The sequence below is a fragment of the Papio anubis genome, unplaced genomic scaffold (assembly GCF_008728515.1).
Source record: "Papio anubis isolate 15944 unplaced genomic scaffold, Panubis1.0 scaffold159, whole genome shotgun sequence".
NCBI lineage: Eukaryota > Metazoa > Chordata > Mammalia > Primates > Cercopithecidae > Papio > Papio anubis.
Window position 1 is genome coordinate 166,408 of NW_022161568.1, and position 18,896 is coordinate 185,303.

Sequence of the window (18,896 nt, forward strand, 5' to 3'; positions counted from 1 at the left end):
TCATTCCTGCTATCAGCACAGAACCCAATCTCAACTTTCCAGCTATATTGAGCTAAACTCTCACCTCATGGAATTTGCAGATGAAGTTCAAAAGGACCTTTGCCTTTTCCTGCCTCACCCTCTTCCCCTTTCATTTAGACATCACCTTCCTCTAGAAGGTCTTACCTGTCATGTTCTGCTCCCAATCTCTGCTGCCCAATTCTGTGCTCTCCCGTGTCCTGGCCTGCCATCCTCTTTAGTAACTGCCTGCTCCCTCATCTGTCTCCCCACCCAGACATTAAGCTGAATAGACTGGATTTGTGTCTTGTCCATCACTATAATCTCAGCACCTAGTACCTAGTAGGTACTTACCATGTATTCATTAGCAGAATGTTATGTATAACCTTGCACCTTAAAAACAAGAGAAGGAAGACAAAATTAAGTCTAAGACTATGGTTTAGAACATGGATCAGCAAACTACCGTCTGCAGTCCAAATCCAGACCAAATGAAGAGACCATATTCATTTACATATCGCCTATGGCAGCTTTCACACTACAGGAGCAGAGCTGAGTAGTTCCAAGGGAACGAACAGCCCTGCAAAGCCTAAAATATTTACTCTATAGCTCTTCACAGAAAAAGTTTTCAGATCCCTCGTTTAGAACTCTTGCTCACATGCAATTTCACTAAACCTTTTTTTTGTTTGTTTTTTGTTTTTTTGGCAAAAAGGAATGAGCTGATCCAGAAAAGGTTGAAACGAATGAATAATTACTGCTGAAAGAGGGTGCACACAGTCCATCAGTATTCTATTGCCATGCTAACACCCATTCAATAGTGTCATGAGACGCAGCAGCCACTACTGTGTTCTCAACGCCGAGTCTATCCACCCCATAACCATATCCCAGCAATCTTGGGAACATCATCACCATGCTTGTTTATCCTCAAGGTATTGCCTCACATACAGCAGCAGCTGGTCATAAAGTCAAATGACACTAGTGACCAGGAGGTCAAGAGAATGAGTGAGGACAGGTGGGTAGGCAGCCCAGGCCCTAGCAACAGCAGGAACTCATCCCTCAGTCACCCTAGCCAGGACTGAAATACCTTTCACTTTTTCAAGAGAGACTAGGAATCTGGATTTTTATGTGAAATATCTTGATTACTAGATGTTGTCAACAGACATGTCAAAAGGTAAAACTAGAGAAGCTCATGAGGCAGATTGACTATTCAGGTTATAGAATTAAGGATTTTTATCCAACACAGGTACCAACCAAAAAGCTGACGTGTAACATGTCGGGAGAAACTACGTGCACCATCAAAACATCAACAAGGGGCTAATGTCTAAAACAGTCTAATCAGAGATTCCAGTTGAAACATGGGGAAAGGACATGAACAGGCAACTTATGTCAATGGAAACTCAAAAAGATAGCAAGCATATATAAAGGCAATCTCAAGTTCATTAGTAATCAAAGAGATGCAAATAAAAAGAGGGAAACTGCTGCCAGGCACCGTGGCTCACGCCTGTAATCTCAGCACTTTGGGAGGCCAAGGCAGGCGGATCACAAGGTCAGAAGATCGAGACCATCCTGGCTAACACAGTGAAACCCTGTCTCTATTAAAAATACAAAAAATTAGCCGGGCGTGGTGGCGGGTGCCTGTAGTTCTAGCAACTCAGGAAGCTGAGGCAGGAGAATGGCGTTAACCCAAGAGGCAGAGCTTGCAGTGAGCCGAGATCACGCCACTGCATTCTAGCCTGGGCGTCAGAGCGAGACTCTGTCTCAAAAAATAATAAATAAATAAATAAATATAATAAATAAATAAATAAATAAATAGAGGGAGACTGCTAAAGTCTAGAAAGCTGAATGATACCAAGTGCATGCGAAGATCGGGGCCTTGGGAATCCTTGTGTGCTGCTGGGGAAGGTAGTGGTGCAGCCACCCTTGAGAGCAATCTGGCAGTACTTGGTTATATTAAGTACAGGCACACACCACGACCAGGCAGTCCTATTCCTGAGTCTAAATCCCAAAGGATCCTCACACAAGTCCATAAGGAAATATGTACTAGAGGTTCATTCAGCATTACTGCGAGTGGGAATCAACCTGGGTGTCCATCTCCAGGAGACGAGATGGGCAAAATGTGGTGGACACTAAGACCAGAGTCACCAAGTAACAGGGATGGATGGTGAGTGACAATGCTAAGATACAGAAAAAAGGCTAGAACATGACACCATTCATGTAAATTAAAAACATATGCACACAGGCCGGGCATGGTGGCCCACACCTGTAATCCCAGCACTTTGGGAGGCCAAGGCGGGTGGATCATGAGGTCAGGAGTTCAAGACCAGCCTGACCAATATGGTGAAACCCCGTCTCTACTGAAAATACAAAAATTAGCTGGGTGTGGTGGCAGGTGCCTGTAATCTCAGCTACTCGGGAGGCTGAGGCAGGAGAATCGCTTGAACCTGGGCAGCAGAGGTTGCAGTGAGCCAAGGTCACGCCACTGTACTCAAGCCTGGGTGACAGAGTAAGACTCTGTCTTAAAAAAAAGTATATATATATATATGCACACAAAACAGTATACACATGACCCCTGAATAGCACAGGTTTGAACTGCCTGTGTCCAATTATATGTGAATTTTCTTACACTTCTGTTACCCCTGAGACAGCAAGACCAACCCCTCTTCTTCTTCCTCCCCCTCAGCCTACTCAACATAAAGATGACAAGGATGAAGACCTTTATGATAATCCATTTCCAAGGAACTAATGAAAAGTACATTTTCTCTTCCTGATGATTTTCTTAATAAGATTTTTCTTATCTCTAGCTTACATTATTGTAAGAATATGGTATATCATACACATCACACACAAAATAAATGTTAATTGGCTGTTTATGCTATGGATAAGGCTTCCAGTCAAAGTAGGCTGTCAGTAGTTAAGTTTTGGGAGAGTCAAAGTTTATACACAGATTTTCAACTGTGCAGGGAGCCAGTTCCCCTAACCCCCTCATTGTTCACGGGTCAACTGTATATACACAAAAGCATTATATGAACCTCATTAGAATAGCCGTCTATGGGGAGAAGAGAATGAGAGTGGGATAAAATGGAATGAGTAAAATGAACCAACAAATGCATGAACAAGCAAAACAACAGAGGGCCTTGCATGGGCCAGTGATGATAAAGGGCTAAGAATGAGAATATAATTAATTCAATTCCTCACACCTAAAGTCTAAAACCAAGGAAAGGGAGGGCTGGGCATGGTGGCTCACGCCTGTAATCCCAGCACTTTGGGAGGCCGAGGCAGGCAGATCACGAGGTTAGGAGTTCAAGACCAGCCTGGTCAACACAGTGAAACCCAGTCTCTACAAAAAATACAAAAATTACCCAGGTGTGGTGACACATGCCTGTAGTCCCAGCTACTCAGGAAGCTGAGGCAGGAGAATTGCTTGAACCCGGGAGGCGGAGGCTGTAGGGAGCCAAGATCACACCATAGTACTCCAGCCTGGGTGATAAGAGTGTGACTCCGTCTCAAAAAAAAAAAAAAAAAAAAAAAAAAAAGTTAAAGGGAGGAAACTAGATACAGGCTGACTAGATACAGCCTTTAGAGTTAAAAAAGATGATTTGACAATCTAAGCCCACACTCAGGTTGAATGAAATTGAAAAGCCTTTCAAACTAAAACATTTAATTACACCATCTGCTGCAGACAGAACTCAGACAACTCAAGCAGGTAATGTCAGCTTGGTGTTTTATATCACCACCCTCAACACAGAATAAAAATCAGCTGCATGTGAAGCAGTGACTAGAATGAAGAAGAGGCTGCTTCCTACTTCCTTCTAACGGTTCTTTCCAAAAACATTAATAGGCACCAACTCTATGCATGTCGCCCTGCAAGGAGGCATGGGGTATATAACTATGACTTACTGTTCATTCCTCAAGGAATTCCCAATCTTGTGGAAGATTATACATAATGAGGCAACAAAAACTATCCAATAAAACCGCGGAAGAGAAGCTAGTGATGAACGGCCCTGTGAGCAGAGCCGATGGCAGTTTGGGGAAGAGAGACCAACACCAACTGGGGTGATCAGGGTGGCTCTGTGGGAAAGCTAGAAGGGAAGTGGCAGATCTCTGTGCTGGATGATGGGCCACTGCCATTTGTAAGTGGCTAATTAAAGACCAGTTAAGAGAAAAAGAATTTTGAATGGTTGAGTAGTCCCTCCGTGCTCTGTCACTGACACCCTCTCAAGGCTGCTGAGCATGTGCCATGCTATGGCTTTATCCAACATCAGGAAATGTTCTCCACTGACAGTTCCACCTGAACACAAATGTGTTCTTTCTTCAGAGAGGGTGAAAAATTCATGACCATCTGGCTGGGAGAAGTAATTTCTAGGTACAGTGTCCATCCTTTTCTGAGGAACATAAGAGGAAAATATTGCAGAAAACAGTTAACATAGCAGGCCTAAGACTGCTTTTTTGAAAGAAAGAAGGAGAGAGAGAGAGAGAGAGAAAGGGTCTTGCTAAGAAAGAAAGAAAGAAAGAAAGAAAGAAAGAAAGAAAGAAAGAAAGAGGGAGGAAGGGAGGAAAGGAGGAAAGGAGGAAAGGAAAGAAAGAAAGGAAAGGAAAGGAAGGAAAAGGAAAGGAAGGAAGGGAAAGGAAAGGAAAGGAAGGAGGGAAGGAAAAGGCAAGGAGGGAAGGAGGGAAGGAAGGAAGGAAGGAAGGAAGGAAGGGAGGGAGGGAGGGAGGAAGGGAGGAAGGGAGGAAGGGAGGAAGGGAAAGGAAAGGAAGGGAGGGAGGGAGGGATGAAGGAAGGAAGGAAGGAAGGAAGGAAGGAAGGGTCTTGCTGTGTTGGCCAGGCTGGTCTCAAATTCCTGGCTTCAAGAGATCCTCCTACCTTGGCCTCCCACAGTGTTGGGATTATAGACATGAGCCATTGTGCCTAGCCCAAGACTGTTATTCTTAAAAAGTCTCATAAAAAGTTAACCTTTGGCTGGCATCCAGGAACTTAGATTTCAGAAGGGTTCCCACCATCCAAGCTGGAAAGAGGGACTCACTGTGCCTAAATTATTGTGTGGTTTATGCTGAACTCCTGCTTTTCTTCAGGGAGCGTGGAATGTGGTATGTGCTGGGCAGAGGGGGCCGGCATGACCAGCCCTCCAAAAAAATCCTGGGTGTTGGGTCTCTAGTGAGTTTCCCTGATAGACGGCATTTCACATGCGTTGTCACAGCTCCTTCCCGGGGGAGTTAGGCACATCCTGTGTGACTGCACTGGGAGAGGATGCTTGGAAGCTTGTGCCTGGTTTCCTTTGGACTTGACCCCATGCACCTTTCCCTTGCCTTTCCCTTTGCTGATTGTGCTTTGTATCCTTTCACTGTAATAAATTACAGGCATGCGTATACCACATGCTGAGTCTTCCAAGTGAACCACCAGATCTGAGCGTGTACCTGGGGGCCCCCAACACAGAAATAAATTATAAAAGAAAGGACTGAGCATGGTGGCCCATGCCGGTGCTTTGGGAAGCCGAGGCAGGAGGACCACGTAAGCCCAAAAGTTCAAAGTTGCAGTGAGCTATGATTGTGCCAGTGCACTCCAGCCTGGGAGACACAGCAAGACCCTGTCTCCAAAATAATAAACTAAACACATACTTCTGCCTTCCAAGTGTCTTAAAATTCAATGGAATGGTAGAAATATTTTTAAAACACTAAATCAAAAGAAACCTGGAAAACAAGAGTGAGTGCCAATGGCCAACTAAAATGTCTAGGAAATTTCTGAAAAGTAAAAAGTACTCAGAACCAGATTACCTAAGCAAACCACAGCCCAATACAAGCTTGGGAGGAGGCTGTCATGCAGAGGGAAATGGTAACAGGTTTCTGGGAACAGGCTTCTAACAGCAGATAGAATGAAGAGCAGAGATGGACTCTGACAAGGTGATTAACTGGGGAACTGTAGTCAGAATGGCCAGGACTGTTGGACCCTTCCCCTCAACACACCCCCTCATATGGAATACACACGCCACTCAGCAGCATACCACAGCTCTTCCACAATCACAAGAGGCAGGCTACGGCTAGTAAGACAGACGGAAAAACAGGAATTCTCAAACTTCGAAGATGAACACATAAAGAATCACCAAGTTTTTATTCAATATCATGAAGCAGGGACACGGAATCAACAGCAGAACACATACCCAAGCGAAGATAATGACTAGAGCACACAGAATAAATTATTAGATATTCTTGGGAAGATCTGAGGGGACATTATATCTACGAAGAGCAAGCAGTTGGTATGTGACGATCTCTACGATACACCGTGAAATAAAAATACAGGGCGAAGGGCAGAGAGAGGATAATGCTACTCTTTGTGCAGAAAAGGAGAAATGGAGAATCTGATTCATATTTGCTTGTATTTGCATGAAGAAACTTTGGAAGCTACATAAGAAACTAATAACAATGGTTACCTGCTTGTAAGGCAAGAGAAGTAAGAGGATAGGAATGGTGGGGACACCTTTCATTTATGCCTTTTTAATACAGTCTGGTTTTGAACACTGATTATCTTACCTATTTCCTTTGTTTTTTGTTTTTTGGTTTTTTTGAGGTGGAGTCTCTGTCGCCCAGGTTGGAGTGCAGTGGCACGATCTCAGCTCACTGCAAGCTCCGCCTCCTGGGTTCACACCATTCTCCTGCCTCAGCCTCCTGAGTAGCTGGGACTATAGGTGCCCACCACCAAGCCTGGCTAATTTTTTTTAAATTTTTTTCTGTAGAGATGGAGTTTCACTGCGTTAGCCAGGATGGTCTCAATCTCCTGACCTCATGATCTGCCCACCTCAGCCTCCCAAAGTGCTGGGATTACAGACATGAGCCACTGCGCCTGGCCTATCTTACCTATTCCAAAAGTTAAATTTTAAAAAGTAGAGACCCAGAAACTTAAAAATATGATAATCAATATTTAAAAACACTCAAGAGATGGGCTAAAGAGTTGACTGAACAAATCTAAATATTAGATTGGTGACCTGCAAAATCAGCCCAAGGAACATACCAGAATGCAGCCCATAAAGATAAAGAGACAGAGCATTTCAGTTGGGCACAGTGGCATGGCAGGGGAATCGCCTGAGTCCAAGAGTTCCAGGTCACAGTGAGCTGCACCATTACACTCCAGGCCTGGGCAACAGAGCAATACCCTGTCTCAAAAAAAATTTTTTTAATTAAAAAAGACAGAACATTTGAGAGAAAAAGAAATGATTACTTCAGGAAACATGAAAGATAAATCAAGATACTCTAATTCCCAAGTAAGAATAATTCCAGAAGCAGAAAATAGAATGGAGACGAGGAAACACTCAAAACTTCTCCAGTACCACAGAAATGTGTATTAATCTTTAGAATGAAAGGGACTACCAAATGCTGAGCAGGAAGAACAAAAAATACCACTCTTAAGCCGGCATGGTGCCCAGGCGTGGTGGCTCACGCCTGTGATCCCAGCACTCTGGGAGGCCAAGGCAGGCGGATCACTTGAGGTCAGGAGTTTGAGATCAGTCTGGCCAACATGGTGAAACCCCGTCTCTACTAAAAATACAAACGTTAGCTGAGTGTGGTGGCACACACCTGTAATCCCAGCTACTTGGGAGGCTGAGGCAGGAGAATTGCTTGAATCCAGAAGGTGGAGGTTGTAGTGAGCTGAGATCATGCCACACTCCAGCCTGAGTGACAGAGCGAGACTCCATCTCAAAAAAAAAAATCCACTCCTAGACAAATAGTAAATTTTAGAACACCAAGGAGAAAGAAAAAAAAATTGTAAAGCTTCAGAGAAAATAAACACATTAACTACAAAGAAACACGAGTCAGACTGCATGCACTTCTTCCTAGATACCAGCAGATAACAAAGCAACATCTTCAAAATTCAGGAGGTTTTAATGTAGAATCCTATACCCAGTCAAGAATATTCACATGGAAAAGCAAAATAAAAAACATTTTTTAAACATGCAAGGGTTCAGAAAGTTTACCACTCATAGAATCCCTGAAAACAAAACGAAATAATCACTTAAGGACTCACTAAGCAAAACAAATGAGATAAAAGCACCAATGATGTACAAATAATCAGAAAAATTTGCAATTTACCTAAATAACTATTAATGCCTAATGTGTGAAAACCCAAAAATTTAATATGGGACAGAATTAAAATCATAAGATTCTTTTTTGCTTTACTCATGGAGAGTTCACATAAACAGATTATCTTTTAACAGCAAGAGAAAAAAAATGTTTAGATATGTGTGAAAAACTAAGGGTACCAAAACAGTGCAAATTCATTTATCATCAGGAAAATCCAAATTAAAACCACAATATCCACCAGAATAACTAAAAGGGAAAAGACAGAAATTACCAAGAGTTGGCAAGAATGTGGAGCAACCATATATATTTCTGGGGTAAATAAGTTGGTGCAACCACTACTGAAAACTGTTTACTAGTATCTACTAAAATTGAGCATATGCACAGACTACAACCAAGCAGTTCCACTCCCAGATACACACTCAACAGAAATGCATATACTCACTCAACAAAAGACATGTACTAGAGTGTTCATGCACTTACTATTCATGACAGTCGAAAACTGCAACCAACCAACTGCCGATCAAAGTCAAATGTATATCTACATTAGGGATATATACAATGGCATATACACAGCAATGAAAATGAAATGAACCAGTCGGGCACAGTGGCTCATGCCTGTAATCTCAGCACTTTGGGGGGCTAAGGCGGGCAGATCACTCAAGGTCAGAAATTTAAGACTAGCCTGGCCAACATGGTTAAACCCCGTCTCCACTAAAAATACAAAAATTAGCCAGGCATAGTGGTTGTAGGCTTGTAATCCCAGTTACTCAGGAGGCTGAGATGGGAGAACTGTTTGAACCTGAAAGTCGGAGGTCGCAGTAAGCCGAGATCGAACCACTGCACTCCAGCCTGGGCAATAGAGCGAGACTCTGTCTCAAAAAAAGAAATCAAAAACACAAAAGAAGATGGCAGGAATAAACTACAAAATATCAGTAATCAAAATAAATACAAATGGGCTAAAGCCACCTATTAAAAGACAAAGATTTCACACCCATAAGGATAGCTACTATCAAAAAAAGAGAGAAAATAACAGATGTTAGCAAGGATGTATAGAAACTGGAATTCTCATGCATTGCTGGTGAGAATATAAAATGGTTGTCACTATGTAAAACAGTATGCTGGGTCATCAAAAAATTAAAAATAGAAGTACTATTTGATCCAACCATTCTATTTCTGGGTATATACCCAAATAATTAAAAGCAGGGTCTTGAAGAGATATTTGTACACCCATGATCATGGCAGCATTATTCATAATAGCTATGATGTGGAACCAACACAAATATCCATTGACAAATATATGAATAAGCAAAATGTGGTGTGTACATTCAATAGAATATTAATTAGCAATAAAAATGAAGAAAATTCTGACACATGCTACGACATGAATGAACCTTGAGGGCATTACGTTAAACAAAATAAGTCAGTCATAAAAAGACAAATACTATATGAGGTACTATATTAGATACTCATGCAAGGTACCTAAAATAGGCAAATTCATAGAGACAAAAAGCAGAATGGTGGTTGCCAGGGGCTGGGGTAATGGATACAGAGCTTCAATTTTGTAAGATGAAAAAATTCTGGAGATTAGTTGCACAACAATGTACACACACTTAACAATGGTGAACGGTACACTTAAAAGTGATAAATGGTAAAAAAATAATAATAATAAATAAATTTTATGTTATTTTACCACAATATTTATTAAAAGACAAAGATTAAGTAATTAAATAAAATCCAACTATAAGCTAATGGTAAGAGTAATAATTAAAGAAGACACAGAAAATCGAAAATAAGTGAATAGAAAAAGATATTCCATATTAAATGCTAACAAAAAGCAAGTATAGCAATATAAAGAGAATGAACAACAAAAATAATTAAATAAGATGGCTCATCTATTCCCAAAAGGTACAATTCCCCAAGAAGATATAAGAATTGTGAACCTTTAAGCATATAAGACAGCTTCAAAAATACATTTAAAGAAAGAAATATATATTAAACATAGAAATAGAACAAAAACCCCTACAAGAATCATAATGGGAGTCTTCAAAACAACTCGCCGAATCAACAGGCCAAACAGAGAAAAAAAATAAGTTAAGGATGCAGAAAACCTGAATTATAATCAATAAACTTGAGATTAATATAGAACTGTATACCCAATATACTAAGAGTTCAGGGAACAGTCGTGACTGACAGTGGACGGCAAATTAATTTATTTGTAATCTTTGTTTTTCTTTCAGCACTGTGGCAGAATAGAGATCCCAAAACCTTCTAGCTACAAAACATCTTTTTTAAATGCTAGAAAAAATATAAAAATAACTCTGAAATCAATAGAAGAAACACGGTGAAACCAAAATTCTCAATACAGGGAGAATAAAGGCATTTTCAGATATTACAAAAACAGAGAATTGATCATCACTGTAGTAATTTCTAAAGAATGTACTTGAGGGAGAAGGAAAATGTTCCAAAGAAAATCATCTGTGATACAAGAAGGAATGCAAAGTGAAGAAATGGTAATAAACAGGTAGATAAAGCTAATAAATGTTGACCTAGAAAATAACAAAAACAATAGCAATAATGTCTCGTTGGAAAGCTTAAAGTAAAAATACAACTAAGGCCAAATGTGAGGTAAGTGGAATGAAAGAATTAGAAGTCCTTGCCTTGCTCACAGGACTGATTAAATGAGCCAAGTTTTCCATTCAAACGGCTAAAACTTGAACAAAATAAGCTCAAAATAAGTAGAAAGATAAAAAACAGAAATTCATGACATAGAAAAATAAAAAATCAATAGAATTAATCAATAAATCCTGGTTAATAAAAGCTGGTTCTTTGAAATGATTAATAAAATAATCATTAAGCAAGTCTGATCAATAAAAAAGAGAAAAGGTACCAAAAAAAGTACTGTATCAGAAAGAGAACATACAGGTACATACAGATATGTAACAGTCTGTTTTCTTACACAGAATACTATATACAACATTAGGCTAGCATATATTAAAATTCAATAATGTTAACGATTTTCTAGGAAAATAGAAAATATTAAATTTACTTTGAAGAAACAGAAAAACTGAGAAAAATGAATGATCGTGAAAAAAATGAAAAGGTAATTAAATACTGATACTAACTTCCTAAAAAAACACCAGCAGCAGCCCAGGCAGTCTGTAGTCAAGTTCTGCCAAACTTGAGGGAACAGATAATTCTTCTATTCCAGAGCATAGAAAATGATGGTAAGTTTCCCAATTTAATCGGAGAGGACAGCCTAATCCTAATTATGAACACAGATAAAAATGGGGTACACTATGCCAATCTCAGATACCAAAACCCTAAATAAGATGCTAGCTTATTGATGTGAACAATCCAAAAGTGCATTTTAAATTAGCCCAGGGTTTTAGAGAAAGAAAATCTAGCAATGTGACCGCTTACGTTAACAATTTTAAGACGAAAATCTACATGATCAATGCATGCTACACAAAAGCATTTGGGCAAAAAAACAAAAAAAAAAAAAAAAAAAAAAAAAAAAAACAAAAAAACCCCACCCCTGACTTTTTAAACTCTTAGTAATTAGGCATAAACGGAAATGTACTTAATGTGATAGAATACACTCGGTGAAGATACAGAGGGAATGCGTTCTAAAACCAGGCCCGAGACAAAGATTCCTATTTAACCTTAATAGTCAACGCTGCAGCGACAGTAATCTCTGGAAGACAAGACAAACATGAGAGACATCTGTTGTTCAACAGACAAGAAGATCACCTACTTGGAAGAGGCAAACGAATCAACTGAAAAACTATTAAAACTGAGACAGGGTTTAGTATGGAGGCTCAGCTTCAGCTGTAGTTTGGGCTACCAAATTCAACTCGCTTGCTTGGAGAGTTAATCCTGCAAAGCTAATTTCTGTTGAGGTATTAGGATTGGCAAGCCTTGCTCCTCCCTCCTCCCTCGTCCCCCATCTTCAACACTGAAATAACACGGTGTTTGAAACTGGATTAAAACTGCAACAGGGTTTAGTATGCAGGCTCAGCTTCAGCTGTAGTTTGGGCTACCAAATTCAACTCGCTTGCTTGGAGAGTTAATCCTGCAAAGCTAATTTCTGTTGAGGTATTAGGATTGACAAGCCTTTGCTCCTCCCTCCTCCCCCATCTTCAACACTGAAATAACACGATGTTTGAAACTGGATAACAGAATCTTCCAAAAACAAAAATTGCCCTGAAGGGCTGACTTGTGCCCCTACGCAAAAAAACACTTTATCTGCTGCCTGCAGCTCCTACGGTTGCTGGTGGATAAGCCTGTCAACCAGCTCGGCGTAATTCTTCCTGCAGAGGGCAAGGAAGAGCACCTTCACAGAAAGATTTTTTTCCGAACTGTATGCCGCTTATTACATAAACTTACGTGCTGGCAAATGGAGCTCCAGCAAAATAAGATATTCAGAGTCAAACTTCCTTAGAGAAAAAAAAAAAGCACGCACATAACACTAATTTCCTTGCACGGACACTGGGGAAGGAGGTCGTTACTGCCGCGCGCCCGCAGGTCCGCACCACCGGGAAACCCACGGACACCGCGCGCTCCCCCGGGTCCGCCAGGTGCACTACACCGGGCGCCCCACCTGACCCGGGATGCGCAGCCCTAGACATTCCCCGGTCACCCAGGCCAGGAAGGGGCGGGAGCGCGGTGGACGCCGAGGGCCAAGGGCTTCTCGGTCCTCTGCACCACGCAGCACCCGCAAGGCAGCACCAGGGAGGGTACGGGAGGCTCCCGAGACCCAGGAGCCGGGGCCGGGCGTGCCCGCGCACCTGTCCCACCGCCGCAAGGGCTGGGGTCGCCTCCAGGGCCGCAGCTGTCGGGAGCCACCTGGCCCTCAGTCCCGGGTCCCTGCGACAACCCTCGGGCCCGGAGGGGAGGCGGCGGCCACCTGCCGCGGCCACCTGCGGCACCGGTCCCACTGCTCCGGGCCGAGCAGGACAGGGCAGGACGTCCCTCCTGGGCTGAGGACAGGGACACGCGCCGAGGGGACCAGGGCCCCCGCGGCGAAGACGCAGCGCGCCTTCCCAGAAAGGCAGTCCCGTGCCTCCGCGACGGACTGCCGGACCCCCGCGCTCGCCCACCCACCCCTGCAGACGGCGCGGCTGAGGCGCAAAGAGCCGGCCGGCGGGCGGGCTGGCAGCGCGGCTCCTACTCACCGGCCCCGCTGGCTCAGCGCCGCCGCAGCCCGCAGCCGCCGCGGCTCCCGGCGCTCACTGATGCTCAGGAGAGGGACCCTCGCTCCGCCGGCGCCTCCCGCCAGCGCCGCCAGGGGGCGAGCGCGACCGCGCGGGGCTCGCTGGGAGATGTAGTCCCCGAACCTCCGCCTGTGCTGTCCTCCTTCAGCCGGCGGCCGGGGGCCCCTCTCTACCGACGCTCCCTGTCTCATCTCCCTATCTGCTCATCCTCTGTTTGCAGATAATGTATGTTGGGGCGCCCCAGGCCAGATCTGGGCCCCATTTCCGCACTCGAGACCGGCGGTTTTCTAAGGGTGGTGCCCGGACCAGCAGCTTCAGTCTCATCTGCGAACTCGAGAAAATGCAGGTTCTCCGTCCCACCGAGGCTATTCGGTTTTTCCTGCACTAAAACTATGAAGGTGGGGCCCAGCAGTCCGCGTTCTTGCAAGCCCTTCAAGTGATTCTGAGGCGTCCTCCAGTTTGAGAGCTATGCTCACGGCCTCCCCTGCGCCCCGCCCGTCATGCCTGTGGCGCTAGCCGCACACGGACACCGCATTCTGCCGGGCCCGCCCCCCCGCGCCGCTGCACCCTCACCGCCCAGTGCCTCCTCCAGGATGCCGTGGAGGCGCCTGGAACTCGGGAAGGTGAATATCCCACTCAGCATCTTCCCTACCCTCACGCTGAGGCACATGGCCAGGGGTTGGAAAGAGTCACTGTGTTTCTTGACATGGAAGTGGCCTAAGACCTTAGTGAAAGCTGCAGGAGTGGAATGACAGGACCTTCGGTCATATTTGAGGGCGTGAGGATCAAAGGAGGAGGATGGAAAGGATCCAGGGAAAATAACCAACACCGGCAAGTCGCGGTGCCCAGGTAGAGAGGGGCGAGCCCAGACTAGTGGTTCTCGACCAGGGCCCATGTTGCCCTTCCTCGCCGCCCCGCGAACATTTGGGAAGGTCTGGAGACATTTTTGGTTGTCACGATGCGGGAGATGCTACTGTTACCTAAGTGGGTAGACATGAGGGTGCTCCTCAACATCCTACCTGAAGGACAAGACTGTCCCACAAGGAAGAATGATCCGGCCCCAAATAAGAAGCCCTTGGCTGGTCAGCAACAACCCCTTTGTTCTGAGAAGAGAGGAGGAAAGAATAAAAGAAGAGGGGTGAATCTTTGGTTTGGTAGAGGAAACTTGAAGACATTTTCCCTGGAAAGGAAGAGAGGAAGAGAAGGAAGATGTCTGTAAGGACGAGCAAACCGGGTGACAGCGGATTTCCTCATACTGAAGTAATGAGTCCTAGTTATAATAAATTCCTAATAAAAAATCCAGTTTATCCCTGCAATAAACTTGTCATATTTTTTAAAATACACTGCTTGATTCTGTTTGCTAATATTTTATTTATAAGCTTTGCATTGATATTCAAAAATGAGATGGGCAATAATTTTCTTTTGGAATGTCTAATGTTGTTTGGTTTCAGAATCAATGTTATGCTCACATCATAAAAAATTTGGAACCGAGGCAGGAGGAGTGCTTGAAGCCAGAAGTTCGAGACCAGTCTAGGAAACATAGTGAGACCCCATCTCTACAAAAAAAGAAAAAAGAAAAAAAATTGGGCGCATTTGCTTTTTCCTTTTACTCTGAAGAATTTAAGGAGCATTAAAATTATCTATTCTTTGAGGTCTGATCATTTCTCAGTTGAAAATGTCCCTCCCAGCCTGATACTTTCTTTGGGAAGAGTAAATCTTTTAAGGCTAGAAATATTTCTTTTGTGGCAGTTTTATAATTTACATTTTAAAAATTCTTCTAGAGTTAATTTTGATAAAGCATGTATTTCTTAAAACAAATTATCCTTTTTTTCCAGATTTTCAAGTGTATGTGCATAAAGTTGAGGAAAGTAGTCTTTTGTGAACTTTTTAACTTCTCCCAAATATCTTATTTTGTGTGTTTTTGCTTTCTTTATTTTGTTAACTTTTACAATTATATTTTTTTTCAAAGAACCGGCTCTTAGGTTTATGTTTTTAGTTATACTGGAGCTTTTTCCTTCTTATTATTAAAATATTTTTTCTCCTTTGCTTTTTCTTTTTTTCCTCTCTTTTTAGCCTAACTTGAAGCCCACCTACTATTTTTGTTGTTGTTGTTCCCTGTTAAAAGAAAAACTTAAGACACAGTTTGAGCATAGAATGATTTGATTCCTAAATCTGGTAGCTGCCCTAAGCAGAATAGGTTAAAAGTGACTCTAGCACTGTCATGTGGTAAGAGAGGATTTATGGAATGAATAAGAGCGACTCCAGCACTGCCACGTCGTCAGGGAGGATTTATGGACAGAAAAAAAGAAAGTACGTACAGAAAATGGAAGTGAGGTGCAGAAACAGCCAGATGGGTTACAGGTCAGCTTTTGCCTTATTTGAACAGGGTTTGAACAGTTGATGCCTGTGATTGGCTGAAACTTGGTGATTGACAGAAGAGTAGGTTACAGTCTGTTTGCACGTTTATTTACAGTTCACTCTGTATGGAGGAACCTATAGGCTGAACTTAAAATACGTATGAAGGCAGCTTTAGGCTAAACTTAATATTTCTAATTATTAATTTCTGTTTTTGTGTTTATTCCTTTTTTCAGCATATTTCAGGGTATTCCTTTCTTTCAGGGTATTTTTTTTCTAACTTCTTGAATTTTTTGATAAATGTAAGTATTTAAGGCTGAATTCTAAATCAAAAAATTAGCTGGGCATTGCAGTACACACCTATAATCCCAGCCACTCAGGGCTGAGGCAGGAGGATTGCTTGAGTACAGGAGATCGAGGCTGCAGTGAACCGAGATCCTGCCAGTGCACTCTAGCCAGGACAACAGAGGGAAGCCCTGTCTCAAAAAAAAGCAAGAGGTGGGGGCTAACTTAGCATTTAGATGTAGATTAGATATGTACTGCTTAAGATATAGCTCATAATTTCTGACGTAAAGCATTTTCACTATTTTTATTTTACAGATATTCTAAAATGTTGGTTTTGTCTTAATGTAGTTTTAAAATTTGAAGTGGAAGTATGAGAGTTTTATTTATTTATTTATTTATTTTATTTTATTTTATTTTATTTTTTCCCCCAAGACGGAGTTTTGCTTTGTCACCCAGGCTGGAGTATGGTGGCGGCTGAATCTCGGCTCACTGCAACCTCCGCCTCCCAGGTTCAAGCGATTCTCCTGCCTCAGCCTCCTGAGTAGCTGGGATTACAGGCACGTGCCACCACACCCGGCTGATTTTTGTACTCTTAGTAGAGATGGGGTTTCACCACATTGGCCAGGCTGGTCTCGAACTCCTAACCTCGTTATCTGCCCATCTCGGCCTCCCAAGATGCTGGGATTACAGGTATGAGACACTGCACCCGGCCCAAAGTTTTAAAATATCCAGGTAGTAGAGGCTTTTGTTATTAATTTTTAGTTTTATTTCGTTGTGATCAGAGATCAGTGTTTTCTGTACCGTACCTTTTTTTTTTTTTTCCCCCAAGAGATAGGGTCTTGCTCTGTTACCCAGGCTGAGGTGCAGTGGCACAATTATAGCTCATTGCAGCCTCGACCTCCTGGGCCCAAGTGATTCTCCTGCCTCAGCCTTCCAAGCAGCTGGGACTACAGGTGTGAATCACCATGTATGGCTAATTTTTTTTATTTTTGTAAATTTTTTGTAGAGATGGTGTCTCACTATGTAACCCAGGCTGGTCTTCAACTTCTGACCTCAAGTGATCCTCCCAATGTGGCCTCCCAAAGAACTGTCATTACAGGCATGAGCCACTGTGCCTAGCCTGTAAACACCTTTTACATTCGAAATACTTGAGTTTTCTTTGCAGCATAAAATGGGGTCAATTTTTGGGAATGTTTGATGGGCACTCAAGGGTAATGTGTACTCTTTGTTTTCAACATACAGATTTTGATATGTATCAATGAGATATAATTTGTCAATTATATTATTTATGTCTTCTGTGACCTTAGATGTATTTTGATCTAACATAATCCATAATCTGAAGAAGGTAAATTAGAATCTTTTGTTACTATTGTGTTTTTATTTCTCTGCTTTATAAATAGTACCATGTTACTTGTGCATAAATATTTCTCTGCTTTATAAATAGTACCATGTTACTTGTACATAAATATTCATTTGTCTTATATTCTTGGGAATTGTCCCATTTCATCATAAAATGACCTTCTTTGTCTCATTTAATGTATTCAACCTTTGCCCTGAATTTAACTTTGTCTGATATTATGACAACCCTGCTGAATTTTGTTTGCTACCCCAATAAACCTTTGCTGTTTTCATCTTTTCTGAACCCTTTATTTTAGGTAAATCCCTTGAATTAGAGCACTAAGTTTTGCTTTGTGATTAAATCTGAAAATCTTTATCTTGCCATAGAAGAGTTGAGCCCTATTCATGTGACGGCTATATTATGCTGTTTCATACCCCTTTGGGTCCTTTTTTCACTCTTTCATTGCATATTTTGTGTTTATTGTGTTTTGTGTTTCTTCTGATAATTTGGAAGGTTTATATTTTTATTCAAGGAGTTGCCTTTATAATCATACTCTGCAATACGCATAGTCCTCAGTTTCTTCAGACTGTTAACTACCTATTCTGAATAAAGATGACATTGTACTTTCCCTCTTTTTTCTTTACCCCTATTCTTCTCCTCACCTAATGTAAATGATTTTATCCTTCTTTAGTATTTGCTTTTTTCATTAACTACATTTATAAATATTTATCACTTGATTTTTAAATCAGCTTTGAATGAGATATTTGGATTCCTAGATATAAAAGAGGTTAACTATACCATTTCCACGTTAGTGGGTTCATAAAATCATACATTCTGCGTGTAACCATAATCCCACGTTTGTTTTAGTTCTACTCCTACAGTTAAACAGATTCAGAATTACTATTAACAGTTATTTTGCCATAGTTTTTTCCCCAACCCATTTTGTGGTAAGTTATGATCCTGCTTTAGTTTCTTCAAGAATAATTTATAGAGCAGAGTGTGGTGGCTCACGCTTGTAATCCCAGCACTTTGGGAGACAAGAGGTAGAAGGATTGCTTGAAGCCCACAGTTCAAGACCACCCTGAGCAACATAGCAAGTCCTCGTCTCTACAAAAAATTTTAAAATTTAGCCAGATGTAGTGGCATGTGCCTATAGTCCCAGCTACTCAAGAGGCTGAGGCAGGAGGATTGCTAGAGCCCAGAAGTTTGAGGCTGCATTGAGCTCTGATTGTGCCACTGCACTCCAGTCTGGGCAACAAAGTGAGACCCTCTCTCTTTAAAATAATAATAATAATTTATGAAAATTATATTACCTGAGTTTTTCATGTTTAAAAATATTTGTTGCCTTTATCCTGTAAAAGTTGGAGTATACATTTCTTGGGTAATACTTTTATTTCTTGAAGAATGTAAGTATTGTCTTCTAAAATTGAGTGTTGTTGTAATGAAATCGGAAGTCAACCTGGTTTATTTCTCCTTAGAAGTGAAGTAATTGCTGGGCACGGTGGCTCACGCCCGTAATCCCAGCACTTTGGGAGGCCGAGGTGGGCGGATCACGAGGTCAGGAGATCGAGACCATCCTGGCTAACACGGTGAAACCCTGTCTCTACTAAAAGTACAAAAAATTAGCCGGCCATGGTGGC

General features: G+C 42.1%; 1 pseudogene; it reads right to left on the reverse strand.

Annotated features, from left to right (window-relative positions):
• LOC101006730 overlaps nucleotides 1-13,681 on the reverse strand; it is a 106,319-nt pseudogene extending 92,638 nt beyond the window's left edge.
• Between the last annotated feature and the right edge of the window lie 5,215 nt (nucleotides 13,682-18,896).